Here is a 15085-nt window from a genome sequence, read left to right as displayed (position 1 = left end):
ATATACAATTCCAGCTCCTCTTCTCTATAATTCTCTTGGATTCGACTTGCTTTGTGTATATCGGCGTCCAAACCAGGCTAGAGGTAATATGGCTGCAGCAATTCCAGCCATCACATCAAACATCACAACATCCAAAGGGAGAAAGACAAGCATGTCTTCCTGTATTTCTTTCTTAGAATAGAGGAAATTTCTGTCACAAATTTCCCAGAAGGTGTACCTTCCCATCTCAGTTTCCAGAATCAGGTTACGTGCCCATTTCAAACTTCATCGCTCGCAAAGGGAATGAAATACCCTCAATGGTACAGACTAGTCAGGATCTCCCTCAGTTCTGAGAATGGGGTCACCGTCCCTGAGTCTCATGGGAGAGGGTTGGATAAGATGAACTTAGTGAATAAAACTGAGTTCTGTTAGTAAAGGGGGTGAGGGTCCTGGGTGTTTTGTAAGTGGCAGAGCGCACTCCACCGGACTGGGGAGATGCTATGGGAGGTGTTTGTACATTGCATGATGGGAGTTCCGAGGGAGGGACAAAGTACGTTTCTGAGTGAGGGAGGGGAGGAAACAGTGGGTGGGTTTCAACGTTTATTTATTTCTGGGACAGAGAGAGACAGAGCATGAACGGGGGAGGGGCAGAGAGAGAGGGAGACACAGAATCGGAAACAGGCTCCAGGCTCCGAGCCATCAGCCCAGAGCCTGACGCGGGGCTCGAACTCACGGACCGTGAGATCGTGACCTGGCTGAAGTCGGACGCTTAACCCACTGCGCCACCCAGGCGCCCCATGTGGGTGGGTTTCAAACAAGAGGTGACTTGGGACCTGAGCTGGAGATAAAGAATATGAGGCTTCAAGTCGCACCAGATCCAGATGGGGAGGGTCTTGTAAACCCTTCTCAAGAGATCTGGCTTGATCCCACGCAAAGTATGGAAGCTCTATGCGTATTTTTAAATCATGCTTTTGAGTTAAGAAATAGGAAAGGGGAAGGAAAACAAGCACTTGTGGAACGTCTACTATGTGCTCAAGTCCCCACAACGCCCTACAAGAAGCCTTGAATCAGCCCACATCTGCCAGGGCACACGTGGCTCAGGAGTCAGGGACCACAGCCCCATCAAATGCCAGGAGGCCTCATTGACTGGCTGCCGGCTGCTCCTGATGACAGGTGGGATGAGGCCGTGCAGTTCAAAGGGCGTGGGGTGGCTGTTACAACCTCACAGGAGGGGGAACCGCATCTGGATTGAAGCAGGAGCGGCAGGGATGGAGAAGAAGAAACAGATGTGGAGAGGAGCACAATTCACGGGAATTCACGACCAAGGGCTCGTGTGGGTGACCAGAGAGCGTTTTCCAAGATACGGTCGGCTCGACCATAATCTTTGCTTTGAAAACTCAAACTTGTTTCAATCCTCCTGATATATTAGGGAACAATCTGGGCATGATACAAATTTCAGGATCAGCTTTGCACATACTTGCCTGTCAAGAAATACCAGGTGAAGGCAGAAAACCACATCCAGTTTAGGGATATACAAAACATATCCCCGCGTGTGCACGCGTACACACACACACACACACACACACCCTCAAACATCTACCAGCTGCCTCAGTTCCCCACGTGTGTTATGAGCCACACTTACCCAACCTGGTGCTTCCATTCTGTGCCTCACGGTAACTTACAAAAGGCAGCCTTCCAATGCCACTTCCATAAGCAAACTATGGGTCTTTGCAAGTGCCATGTTCACTGTAGTATTTATGTACTTCTCAACCATCTAACATAGGTAAGACCATGCTACCATTTCTATTAGGTTCCTTTTTTTTTTTTTTTTTTTTTTTTTTAGCCACTGATGAAGTGAAGCGTTGTACCCATTTTCCCCGTGGTTTCCATCGGTCAGTTCTATACCGCACGCTGATGTTTAGGAACACGGGTGTTGGTATAGAACAGATTGCACCTTCAAGCCTTCCGGTGCAGATTCCTGGCCTTACGACGATGCACTTTACTGAAAGGGGCAGGGTTGCAGAAGCAGGTTTGGTGTGGGAAGGGGATACTGGGGCTTTGGCTTTGGACATCCTGAGACTGGAGATCCAGGAGAAGCTGGAGAGTATCTAGATGACTAAAAATATTGAAGATGAGGACACAAGAAACTAAACAACTAGGGGATATGGAAGTCGTTTTGGAGACAGTGAGCAAATACCAATAATTGAGACCACATCAGTGAGAGAGGCTTCCCAGAGAGTCTGGGAGGTAACCGGAGGGACCCCGGCTTCCAAGGGCAAGGTTGGTAGAGAGGGATCAGAGAAGGAAGCTGAGCAGCAGACAGGGTCAGCGAGCTGGAGAGAGTGAGGTCAGGAAGCCGGGAGAGGTCAGAGTTCATGATGGGAAAGGTGGGCCAACAAGGTAAAACGTTACGAGTCTAGATAGAGTGAGTGCTGAACTGTGTTCCTCAGATTTTGGTATTCCCAAATCATTCTTAGCCACAGGGAGGGCAGGCTTTTGGAATCTTTTCTCCCAGGGTTTTTAGGGCATGAAGTGAGGCAAAAGAATGGTATTTTGTAAGGAAGTCCCAACTGAAGGGAAATGTTAAAGATATCTTTGGAGCGAGCAGGGGGGACTAGAAGAGAGAAGAGACTTAAGAAGGGGATGGAAGGGGGCACTCGGCTGGCTCAGTCAGAAGAGCAGTGACTCTTGATCTCAAGGTCGTGAGTTCGAGCCGCACATGGAGTGTAGAGATTACTTGACTAAATTAAACAACTTAAAAAAAAAAGGAGGAGGAGGAGGAGATGGAAGGAGACAGAAAGAGACGGAAATGGTTACATTTGGAGAGAAGGGTGATGCATTCCTCCCCGGAGACAGGAATGAAGACAGCAAGATGAATTTCAGCATGGCAGACTTTATATACACAGCCTCTCTTCTCCTTGAGAAGTGAAGGGGATGTAAAAACAGGATTGCAGTGGCTTAACCAAGAAAGGGCTTGGCAAGAAGCAACAAAAGTGGCCAGTCCAAGGCTGAGGTACTGGAAAGCTAGGTCTGGCTGCAAGGGAGTCTGGGTAGCTAGCGTTTTTTAACTATTAGGAAGGACAAAAGGGGGAGTGGATATTGGGTGGACAACTCGTCATGCCTGCTGCTTGAGAATAAGGAAGAATGAATTCTTAGGACACAGCTGGCTTTCGAGAACACAAACTGGCAGTTGGACCAGTTTGTTCTGGGGTTCCATCACGGCCAGTTGGGTAACCGGGGATGTTATCTTACTTCAGTGGGCCTAAAATTTTCTCATCTATAAGAGAAGTTGAGCCGTATTATTATTTCTAAGATTAAAAAAAAATTCTACTATGTGTAATTCTAAGCATTTCTTACATAGCAGGAAACGACGATTGACTTTCTTGGAAACGTGAGAAACCCATTGATGATTCTTTATTAAAGCTAGCACTCTTGGGGCTCCTGCGTGGCTCAGTTGGTTGAGCATCTGACTCTTGATTTCGATTCAGGTCATGATCTCACAGTCCTGGGATCGAGTCCTGGGCGTGGAGCCTGCTTGGAATTCTCTCTCCCTCTCCCCCTCCCCTGCTTGTGTGCACACTTGTGCACACTCTCTCTCTCTCTCTCCCCCGCTCTTTCTCAAAAAAAAAAAAAAAAAAAAAAAGCTAGCACTCTTTAAGTTCAGAATGACACAGTGCACTCTGTAGGAAAAAGCTTATCTACAGGTATGTTTGATAAGGTTTATTAGTACACCAAACTCAAATTTTTCGGAGTTAAAAATGCACTTAGGAAGAGTTCTGTAATTCAGACACCTACAAGTGCAATTACGAGGTGGAAGCCCATGAGGTTTAAAAAATTTAACAGCAGGGGCACCTGGGTGGCTCGGTCAGTTAAGCGTTCGACTCTTGATTTTGGCTCAGGTCATGATCTCATAGTTTGTGGGTTGGAGTCCCCCCATCAGGCTCTGTGCTGACAGTGCAGAGCCTGCTTGGGATTCTGTCTCCCTCTCTCTCTGCTCCTCCCCTGCTCACTCTCTCTCTCGCATAATAAATAAACAAAACCAAATAAAGATAAAAAATTTAACAGCAATTGCCTTCCAAAAATGCCATATCGATGTGTATTTCCCACCAGCAATGTACCAGAGTGCCAGGTTCCTCAGCAGAAAATATACGTAAACATGAAGAAATAGTATTATGAGTTCTTTTATTCTTTGTCAGATACTGTTATATGCCCTTTACAACTGTTTTTTCACGTAATTCTCCTGGCTACCCTATGAGGTAGGTAGTGGTATTATGCCCATCCTAGACATAAACTAAGTCTCAGAGAGGTTAAACAGCTTCCCCAAGGCCATACACTTAATCATTGCCAAAATTGAGACTACAATCTATGTCTATCTGACACCGAGTCTTTCCCTCTTAAATTGTGTATGCCACTGCCTCACCATTTATTCCTACTGGGTCTTTGGTCTGCATGGAGAAACTTGGGAAGCCTTCCCTATCTGGCCTCATGATTCTGCCCAGAAGCCCTAACGCTGCAAAGGCTAGAATTTGGTCAAAAGCAGTATTGCTCAGAATAAGTTTGAGACATCACAAAGCCACAGAGTGGAATGATTCACTAATACAACCTTCAAAAAGCATAAAAAGGCCTCCTTTTTTATGGTTTTCAGCCGAGTGAATAACATAGGAGTAAGGAAATTGATTTCCACCTTTGTTTCCCTCTCTTTGGGAGGAACTGTGTCTTCTGGATGCATTTTTAAAGAAAAATCTCCGGCTTTTCTTGGTAGTCTGTCATAGACCTGAGGTGAGGTTCCCATGGGTCTTAGTCTATGTGCTTTTGATGGTCCTTGGATATGTGGCCACTCACACAACCAGGTACTGAACTTCATTTTGTTGTAGCACATAATCACCACAGGAGGGAAAAGAAACCACTGAATGGGTTGACCTGTGCTCATGGTGTAGATTTTGTTGTAACAGGGTCAACGAACTGTAGTAGCCTTTAGTCATTGACCAGTTCTTAGAAGCCTGCAAAGACAGAAATGGCCAGCCACAAGTAAATCTTCAGAGTTTCACCAGGGCCTTTTTTAAGGGAGTAAGAAAAAGGGTAGTAGCAGGGTTGAAATGGTCATCGCAAATCACGGGAGTACACTGAAGAGACGTACTCATATGGCCTTTGAAAGATGTACACTTTGACATCGTGAAGATGCATGGGAGGGGGGGTGGACTTAACAACCGGTGATGGGGAAAGATGCTTAGATTGGGCTGAAAAAAAACTAAGAGTCTTCTATCTTGAAGCCTGGAGGACTGACATCAACTGATGCAATCATGTGGTTTTACTTTATTAATCAGGTGGATGATATCATTTGGTTCTTTTATAGCTTTGTTGAGATGGAACTTGTTTATAATCAAGCTTACCCATTGAAGCATATAGTTTAATGAGTTTTTGCTACATATATGTAGTCATGCAACCACCTCCATGTCTGTAGGACTTGTACCCCTTCCTCTCTTTCATTTCTGATGTTGTCTATTTATTCTTTCTCTTTTTCCTTTGCCAGTCTTGCTAGGTATTTACTTTGATTAATCATTTCAAAGAACCAACTTTTGGCTTGACATTCTCTCTGGTTCCTCTGTTTTCTAGTTCACTGACTTCTGCTCTTATCATATTCCCTCATTTTTACTTACTTTGGGTTTAATTCGCTCACTTTCTTTCTGGTTTCTTAGGTTGTAAATTTAGATTATTTTTGGTAACAGCTTTATTCAGATATAATTCACATGCTATATAATTCAGCCACCCAAAGTGTACAATTAAATGGTTTTGAGTACATCCACAAAACTGTGCAACCGACATTAAATATATTTTAGAACATTCTCATCACTCCCCAGAGGAAATCCTAGGCCCTTTATCAGTCACCCCACCCCTTGCTAACCCCCCTTCTCAGCTCTAAACAACCACAAATCCAATTTCTGTCCCCACAGATTTACCTATTCTGGACATTTGCTATAAATGGAGTCACACAAAACATGGTCTTTTGTGACTGATTTTTTTCACTTAGCATAATGTCCTCCCCCATAACTTCCCTCCCCCCCCCATAATGTCTTCAGGGTTCTTCACGCTGTAGCATACATCCACACTTCATTTCTTTTTATTGCCAAATAACATTCCGATGTATGGATTTGCTACTTTCTATGTATCCTTTCATCAAGAGATGAATAGATGATTTATTTAAAGTTATTCTTCATTTCTTTTTTTTTTAATGTTTATTTATTTTTGAGGGTCAGAGAGACAGAGTGCAAGCAGGGGCAGGGCAGAGAAAGAGAGGGAGACACAGAATCCGAAGCAGACTCTAGGCTCTGAGCTCTCAGCACAGAGCCCAATGTGGGACTTGAATTCACAAACCGTGAGATCATGACCTGAGCCAGAATCAGTTAAGAATTGGTTTAAACAACTGAGCCACCCAGGCGCCGCATCTTCATTTCTAATATATGAACCTAAACATGTAAAATTTCCTCTGAGTACTCCCTTAGCTGCATCACATGAACTTTGATATCTTATATTTTCATTAAAATCCTATTCAAAATATTTTCAAATTTCCCTTGTGACATAAATCATGGACTTTTATAAATGTATTGGTTAACTTTCAAATGTTTGGAACTTTTGCGTATATTTAATTTAATTGTGCATATTTAATAACCTCTAATGATTTACCTTTGAGTTCACTGGTTTTTTCAGCTGACTCCAAAATGCTGTTAAAGGCATCCAAAAATCTATTGTGTTTCTATACAGCAATAGATTGCCTCAAAAGGAATTAAATACCTTGGGATAAATTTAACTAAGGAGGTGAAAGATTATGTATTAAAACTATAAGACATTTATGAAAGACATTAAAGGAGACACAAATAAATAGAGAGCTATCCTGTGTTTGGGGATTAGAAGAATCAATATCATTAAAATGTGCATATTACCCAAAGCACTCTATAGGTCTGATGCAATCCCTATCAAAATTCCAATGGCATTTTTCAGAGAAATATAACAAATAATCCTACAACTTGTATGGAACCACAAATAGCCCCAAACAGCCAAAGCACTCTTGAGAAAGAAGAACAAAGCTGGAGGCATTATGCTCTCTGATTTCAAACTATATTACAAAGCTATAGGAATTAAAACAGGATGGTATTGGCATAAAAACAGACACATAGATCAATGGAACAGAATAGAGAACTCAGAAATAAACCTACACATAGGTGGCCAGTTAATTTACAACACAGGAGCCAAGAATATACATTGGAAAATAGACAGTCTTTTCAATAAATCGTGACGGGAAAACTGGACAGCCACATGCAAAAGAATGAAAATGGACCACTGTCTTCCACCATACGCAAAAACCAACTGAAAATATATTAAAAACTCAAATGTTAAGACATGAAACCATAATATTCTTAGATTAAAATATAGGTGATATGCTCCTTGACATAGGTCTTGGCGATGATTTGTTAAAATCTAACACAAAAAGCAAAAGCAACAAATAAGTGGGATTATATCATACTAAAAATCTTCTGCACAGCAAAGGAAACCATCAGAAAAATGAAAAGGCAACCTGTTGAATGACAGAAAATATTTTTAAACTATATATCAGATAAGGAGTTAATATCCCAAATATATAAAGAGCCTTTTGGGAGGATGGTGGTGTAGGAGGACGCTGGGCTCACTGCGTCCTGCTGATTACTTAGATTCCACCCACACCTGCCTAAATAACCCAGAAAACCACCAGAAGACTAGCCCAATGGATTCTCCAGAGCCAAGCGTAGACAAGAGGCCCACGGAAGACGGTAGGAAGGGCGGAGAGGCCGTGCACGCTACACGGACTAGCAGGAGGGAGCCGGGGTGGAGGGGCAGCCTGCTCGCCAAGCAGAGCCCCGGAGTCTGGCTTGCAAAAGCGGGGGGGGGGGGGGGGAATGGAGTGTGTTTGGACAGCAAGCGGGACTTAACATCTGGAAGGCTATAAGCTAACAGCTCTGCTCAGAGAGCTGGACGGCTGGAGGACAACGGGAGGGAGAGTTGTTGAACCCCAGATGACAGAGCACAGCTTGGCAGGGAAGAAAGGGGCTCGCCAGCGCCATCTCCCTCGCCCATCCCCCAGCCAAAATCCCAAAGGGAACCAGTTCCTGTCAGGGAATTGCTTGCACCGCGCAAACACCCAAGGCTGTGCTTCTGCGGATCCATCCCTCCGGCAGCAGATCTGACTCACTCCCGGTGCCACAGGGCCTCTCCTGAAGCGGATCACAGAAGGGTAAGCGAGCTGAGCCTGCCCCTCCCACCCCTGTGCACCTTGTGGATCCACCCCAGCTAATATGCCAGATCCCCGGCACCACAAGACTTGCAGTGTGCAAGTAGCCCAGACGGGTCATGCCACCCCACAGTGAATCCCACCCCTAGGAGAGGGGAAGAGAAGGTACACACCAGTCTGACTGTGGCCCCATTGGTGGGCTCGGGGAGACATCAGGTCTGACTGTGGCCCCGCCCACCAACACAAGTTATTCAAGACAGCACAGGGGAAGTGCCCCGCAGTCCCGCACCACTCCAGGGACTATCCAAAATGATGGAACGGAAGAATTCCCCTCAAAAGAATCTCCAGGAAATAATGACAGCCAACGAACTGATCAAAAAGGATTTAAACAATATAACAGAAAGTGAATTTAGAATAATAGTCATAAAATTAATCGCTGGGCTTGAAAACAGTATACAGGACAGCAGAGAATCTATTGCTACAGAGATCAAGGGACTAAGGAACAGCCAGGAGGAGCTAAAAAATGCTATAAATGAGCTGCAAAATAAAATGGAGACAACCACAGCTCAGATTGAAGAGGCAGAGGAGAGACTAGGTGAACTGGAAGATAAAATTATGGAAAAAGAGGAAGCTGAGAAAAAGAGAGATAAAAAAAATCCAGGAGTGTGAGGGGAAAATTAGAGAACTAAGTGATGCACTAAAGAGAAATAATCTACGCATAATTGGTATTCCAGAGGAGGAAGAGAGAGGGAAAGGTGCTGAAGGTGTACTTGAAGAAATAATAGCTGAGAACATCCCTGATCTGGGGAAGGAAAAGGGCATTGAAATCCAAGAGGCACAGAGAACTCCCTTCAGACGTAACTTGAATCGATCTTCTGCATGACGTATCATAGTGAAACTGGCAAAATACAAGGATAAAGAGAAAATTCTGAAAGCAGCTAGGGATAAACGTGCTCTAACATATAAAGGGAGACCGATAAGACTCGTGATGGATCTCTCTACTGAAACTTGACAGGCCAGAAAGGAATGGCAGGAAATCTTCAATGTGATGAACAGAAAAAATATGCGCCCGAGAATCCTTTATCTAGCAAATCTGTCATTTAGAATAGAAGGAGAGATAAAGTTCTTCCCAAACAAACAATAACTGAAGGAATTCATCACCACTAAACCAGCACTACAAGAGATCCTAAGGGGGATCCCGTGAGACAAAGTACCAGAGACATCGCTACAAGCATGAAACCTACAGACATCACAATGACTCCAAACTCATATCTTTCTATAATAACACTGAATGTAAATGGACTAAATGCATCAACCAAAAGACATAGGGTATCAGAATGGATAAAAAAACAAGACCCATCTATTTGCTGTCTACAAGAGACTCCTTTTAGACCTGAGGACACCTTCAGATTGAGAGTGAGGGGATGGAGAACAATTTATCATGCTACTGGAAGTCAAAAGAGAGCTGGAGTAGCCATACTTATATCAGACAAACTAGACTTTAAATTAAAGGCTGTAACAAGAGATGAAGAAGGGCATTATATAATAATTACAGGGTCTATCCATCAGGAAGAGCTAACAATTATAAATGTCTATGCACCAAATACAGGAGCCCCCAAATATATAAAACAATTACTCACAAAAATAAGCAACCTTATTGATAACAATGTGGTAATGCAGGGGACTTTAACACCCCACTTACAGAAATGGATAGATCATGTAGACACATGGCCAATAAAGAAACAAGGGCCCTGAATGATACATTGGATCAGATGGATTTGACAGATATTTAGAACTCTGCATCCCAAAGCAACAGAATATACTTTCTTCTCGAGTGCACATGGAACATTTTCCAAGATAGATCACATTCTGGGTCACAAAACAGCCCTTCATAAGCATACAGGAATTGAGATCATACCATGCATACTTTCAGACCACAATGCTATGAAGCTTGAAATCAACCATAGGAAAAAGTCTGGAAAACCTCCGAAAGCATGGAGGTTAAAGAACACCCTACTAAAGAATGAATGGGTCAACCAGGCAATTAGAGAAGAAATTTAAAAATACATGGAAACAAACGAAAATGAAAATACAACAATCCAAATGCTTTGGGATGCAGCGAAGGCAGTCCTGAGAGGAAAATACATTGCAATCCAGGCCTATCTCAAGAAACAAGAAAAATCCCAAATACAAAATCTAACAGAATACCTAAAGGAAATAGAAGCAGAACAGCAAAGACACTCTAAACCCAGCAGAAGAAGAGAAATAATAAAGATCAGAGCAGAAATAAACAATATAGAATCTAAAAAAACTGTAGAGCAGATCAATGAAACCAAGAGTTGGTTTTTTGAAAAAATAAACAAAATGGATAAACCTCTAGCCAGGCTTCCCAAAAACAAAAAGGAGATGACCCAAATAGATAAAATCATTAATGAAAATGGATTATTACAACCAATCCCTCAAAAATACAAGCAAATTCAGGGAATACTATGAAAAACTATATGCCAACAAACTGGACAACCTGGAAGAAATGGACAAATTCCTAAACACCCACGCTCTTCCAAAACTCAATCAGGAGGAAATAGAAAGCTTGAACAGACCCATAACCAGCGAATAAATTGAGTCAGTTATCAAAAATCTCCCAACAAATAAGAGCCCAGGACCAGATGGCTTCCCAGGGGAGTTCTACCAGACGTTTAAAGCAGAGATAATACCTATCCTTCTCAAGCTATTCCAAAAAATAGAAAGGAAGGAATACTTCCAGACTCATTCTATTAAGCCAGTATTACTTTGATTCCTAAACTAGACAGAGACTCAGAAAAAAAAGAGAACTACAGGCCAATATCCCTGATGAATATGGATGCAAAAATTCTCAATAAGATACTAGCAAATCGAATTCAACAGCATATAAAAAGAATTATTCACCATGATCAAGTGGGATTCATTCCTGGGATGCAGGGCTGGTTCAACATTCACAAATCAATCAACATGATGCATCACATTAATAAAAGAAAAGAAAAGAACCATATGACCCTGTCAATCGATGCAGAAAAAGCATTTGACAAAATTCAGCATCCTTTCTTAATAAAAACCCTGGAGAAAGTCAGGATAGAAGGAACTTAAACATCATAAAAGCCATTTATGAAAAGCCCACAGCTAACATCATCCTCAATGGGGAAAAACTGAGAGCTTTTTCCCTGAGATCAGGAACACGACAGGGATGTCCACTCTCACCGCTGTTGTTTAACATAGTGTTGGAAGTTCTAGCATCAGCAATCAGACAACAAAAGGAAATCAAAGGCATCAAAAGTGGCAAAGATGAAGTCAAGCTTTCGCTTTTTGCAGATGACATGATATTATACATGGAAAATCCAATAGACTCCACCAAAAGTCTGCTAGAACTGATACATGAATTCACCAAAGTTGCAGGATACAAAATCAATGTACAGAAATCAGTTGCATTCTTATACACTAATAATGAAGCAACAGAAAGGCAAATAAAGAAACTGATCCCATTCACAATTGCACCAAGAAGCATAAAATACCTAGGAATAAATCTAACCAAAGATGTAAAGGATCTGTATGCTGAAAACTATAGAAAGCTTATGAAGGAAATTGAAGAAGATATAAAGAAATGGAAAAACATTCCATGCTCATGGGTTGGAAGAATAAATATTGTCAAAATGTCAATACTACCCAAAGCTATCTACACATTCAATGCAATCTCAATCAAAATTGTACCAGCATTCTTCTCGAAGCTAGAACAAGCAATCTTAAAATTCATATGGAACCACAAAAGGCCCCAAATAGCCAAAGTAATTTTGAAGAAGAAGACCAAAGCAGGAGGCATCACAATCCCAGACATTAGCCTCTACTACAAAGCTATAATCATCAAGACAGCATGGTACTGGCACAAAAACAGACACATAGACCAATGGAATAGAATAGAAACCCCAGAACTTGACCCACAAACATATGGCCAACTAATCTTTGACAAAGCAGGAAAGAATATCCAATGGAAAAAAGACTCTTTAACAAATGGTGCTGGGAGAACTGGACAGCAACATGCAGAAGGATGAAACTAGACCACTTTCTTACACCATTCACAAAAACAAACTCAAAATGGATAAAGGGCCTGAATGTGAGACAGGAAACCATCGAAACCCTAGAGGAGAAAGCAGGAAAAGACCTCTCTGACCTCAGTCGTAGCAACTTCTTACTTGACACATCCCCAAAGGCAAGGGAATTAAAAGCAAAAATGAACTATTGGGACCTCATGAAGATAAAAAGCTTCTGCACAGCAAAGGAAACAATCAACAAAACTAAAAGGCAACCAACGGAATGGGAAAAGATATTTGCAAATGACATATCGGACAAAGGGTTAGTATCCAAAATCTATAAAGAGCTCACCAAACTCCACACCTGAAAAACAAATAATCCAGTGAAGAAATGGGCAGAAAACATGAATAGACACTTCTCTAAAGAAGACATCCAGATGGCCAACAGGCACATGAAAAGATGCTCAACGTCGCTCCTCATCAGGGAAATACAAATCAAAACCACACTCAGATATCACCTCATGCCAGTCAGAGTGGCCAAAATGAACAAATCAGGAGACTAGAGATGCTGGAGAGGATGTGGAGAAACGGGAACCCTCCTGCACTGTTGGTGGGAATGTAAACTGGTGCAGCCATTCTGGAAAACAGTGTGGAGGTTCTTCAAAAAATTAAAAGTAGACCTACCCTATGACCCAACAGTAGCACTGCTAGGAATTTACCCAAGGGATACAGGAGTACTGATACATAGGGGCACTTGTACCCCAATGTTTATAACAGCACTCTCAACAATAGCCAAATTATGGAAAGAGTCTAAATGTCCATCAACTGATGAATGGATAAAGAAATTGTGGTTTATATACACAATGGAGTGCTACGTGGCAATGAGAAAGAATGAAATATGGCCCTTTGTAGCAACGTGGATGGAACTGGAGAGTGTGATGCTAAGTGAAATAAGCCATACAGAGAAAGACAGATACCATATGTGTTCATTCTTATGTGGATCCTGAGAAACTTAACAGGAACCCATGGGGGAGGGGAAGGAAAAAAAAAAAGAGGTTAGAGTGGGAGAGAGCCAAAGCATAAGAGACTCTTAAAAACTGAGAGCAAACTGAGGGCTGATAGGGGGTGGGAGGGAGGGGAGGGTGGGTGGTGGGTATTGAGGAGGGCACCTGTTGGGATGAGCACTGGGTGTTGTATGGAAACCAATTTGACAATAAATTTCATGTATTTAAAAAAAAAAAGACCCTTTCACAGACAAACCAAAAAAACAAAACAAAACAAAACAAAACAAAACAAAATATATAAAGAACTTATATAATCCAATAGCCCCAAAGACCAAACAACCTGATTAAAAAGCAGGTAAAGGACCTGAATAGACATCTTTCCAAGGAAGACATACAAGTAGCCAAGAGGTACATGAAAAGATGCTCAACATAATTAATTAACAGGAAATGGAAATAAAAACCACAATGAGATATCATCTCACACCTTTTTGACTGTTATCAAAAAGACAAGAGATAAGTGCTGGTGAGGATGTGGAGAAAAGGGAACCCTGTGTACTGTTGTGGGAATAAAAACTGGTACAGCCAATATGGAAAACGGTGTGGGAGTTCCTCAAAAAAATTAATAGAACTATTCTATGATTCAGCAATTTCACTTTTGGGTATTTATCTAAAGAAAACAAAAATACTAACTTAAAAAGATATATGTATCCCCATGTTCACTGAAGAATTATTTACAATAGCCAAGATATGGACACAGCCCAAGTGTCCACTTATAGATGAATGGATAAAGAAGATGTGATATACATATACAATGGAATGTTACTCAGCCATAAAATAGAATGGAATTTGCCATTTGCAACATGGATGGACCTTGAGGGCTAAGTCAGGCAGAGAAAGACAAGTACCATGTAATCTCTCTTATATGTGGACCCAAACAAACAAACAAACAAACACAACACAACAAAAAACAAGTTCACAGACATAGAGAACAGACTGGTGGTTGCCATGAAGCAGGGGGTGGGGGTGACAGAAATGCATAAAGGGGGTCAAAGGAAAGAAAGAGCCTCCTGTTATCCTGATGTCTCTAGATCTAAAAAGAAAAAAAAAGGCACCTGGGTGGTTCAGTTGGTTAGATGTCTGACTTCAGCTCAGGTCATGATCTCAAGGCTCATGGGTTGGAGCCGCACGTCGGGCTCTGGGCTGACAGCTCAGAGCCTGGAGCCTGCTTGAGATTCTGTGTCTCCCTCTCTCTCTCTCTGCCCCTCCCCAACTCACGTACGCTCTCTCTCTCTCTCTCTCTCTCTCTGCTCCTTTCCCGCTTGCTCACTGTCTCTGTCTCTCTGAAAAATAAATAAACATTAAAAAAATTTTTTTAAGGAAAAAAAATCTTCCATTGCCTCAAATGCTCTAAAATAAATACAGGCCAAATCCCAACCACGAACGCATTTCTCTCTTTATACTATGACCTTTCTGTTATCCTAAGCTTAGGCAAAATGAATGAGTAATGCACAAAATTTGCAGAAGATGACAGTCAGAAGGTTAGGAAATTATCAAGGTAACAAAAAATTTAAAAAGTATTTTTTGAAGTGCTAGGGACACATGGTCCAGAGTTCTACATCTAAGTAGACAATTCAAAGTTTATATATGACTGGGACAAGTTCCACCATCTCCAGAGTTACATAGTGCAAAATATAAATGTAAGTACTTACAATTATGTAAAGCCAGAATTTAAAGATGATGGTTTGGTTAGCTGATTTGAACTTTATGTACTATGATAAATAATC

The sequence above is a fragment of the Prionailurus viverrinus genome, chromosome B3 (genome assembly GCF_022837055.1).
Source record: "Prionailurus viverrinus isolate Anna chromosome B3, UM_Priviv_1.0, whole genome shotgun sequence".
Lineage (NCBI taxonomy): Eukaryota > Metazoa > Chordata > Mammalia > Carnivora > Felidae > Prionailurus > Prionailurus viverrinus.
This window is presented reverse-complemented; position numbering follows the sequence as displayed.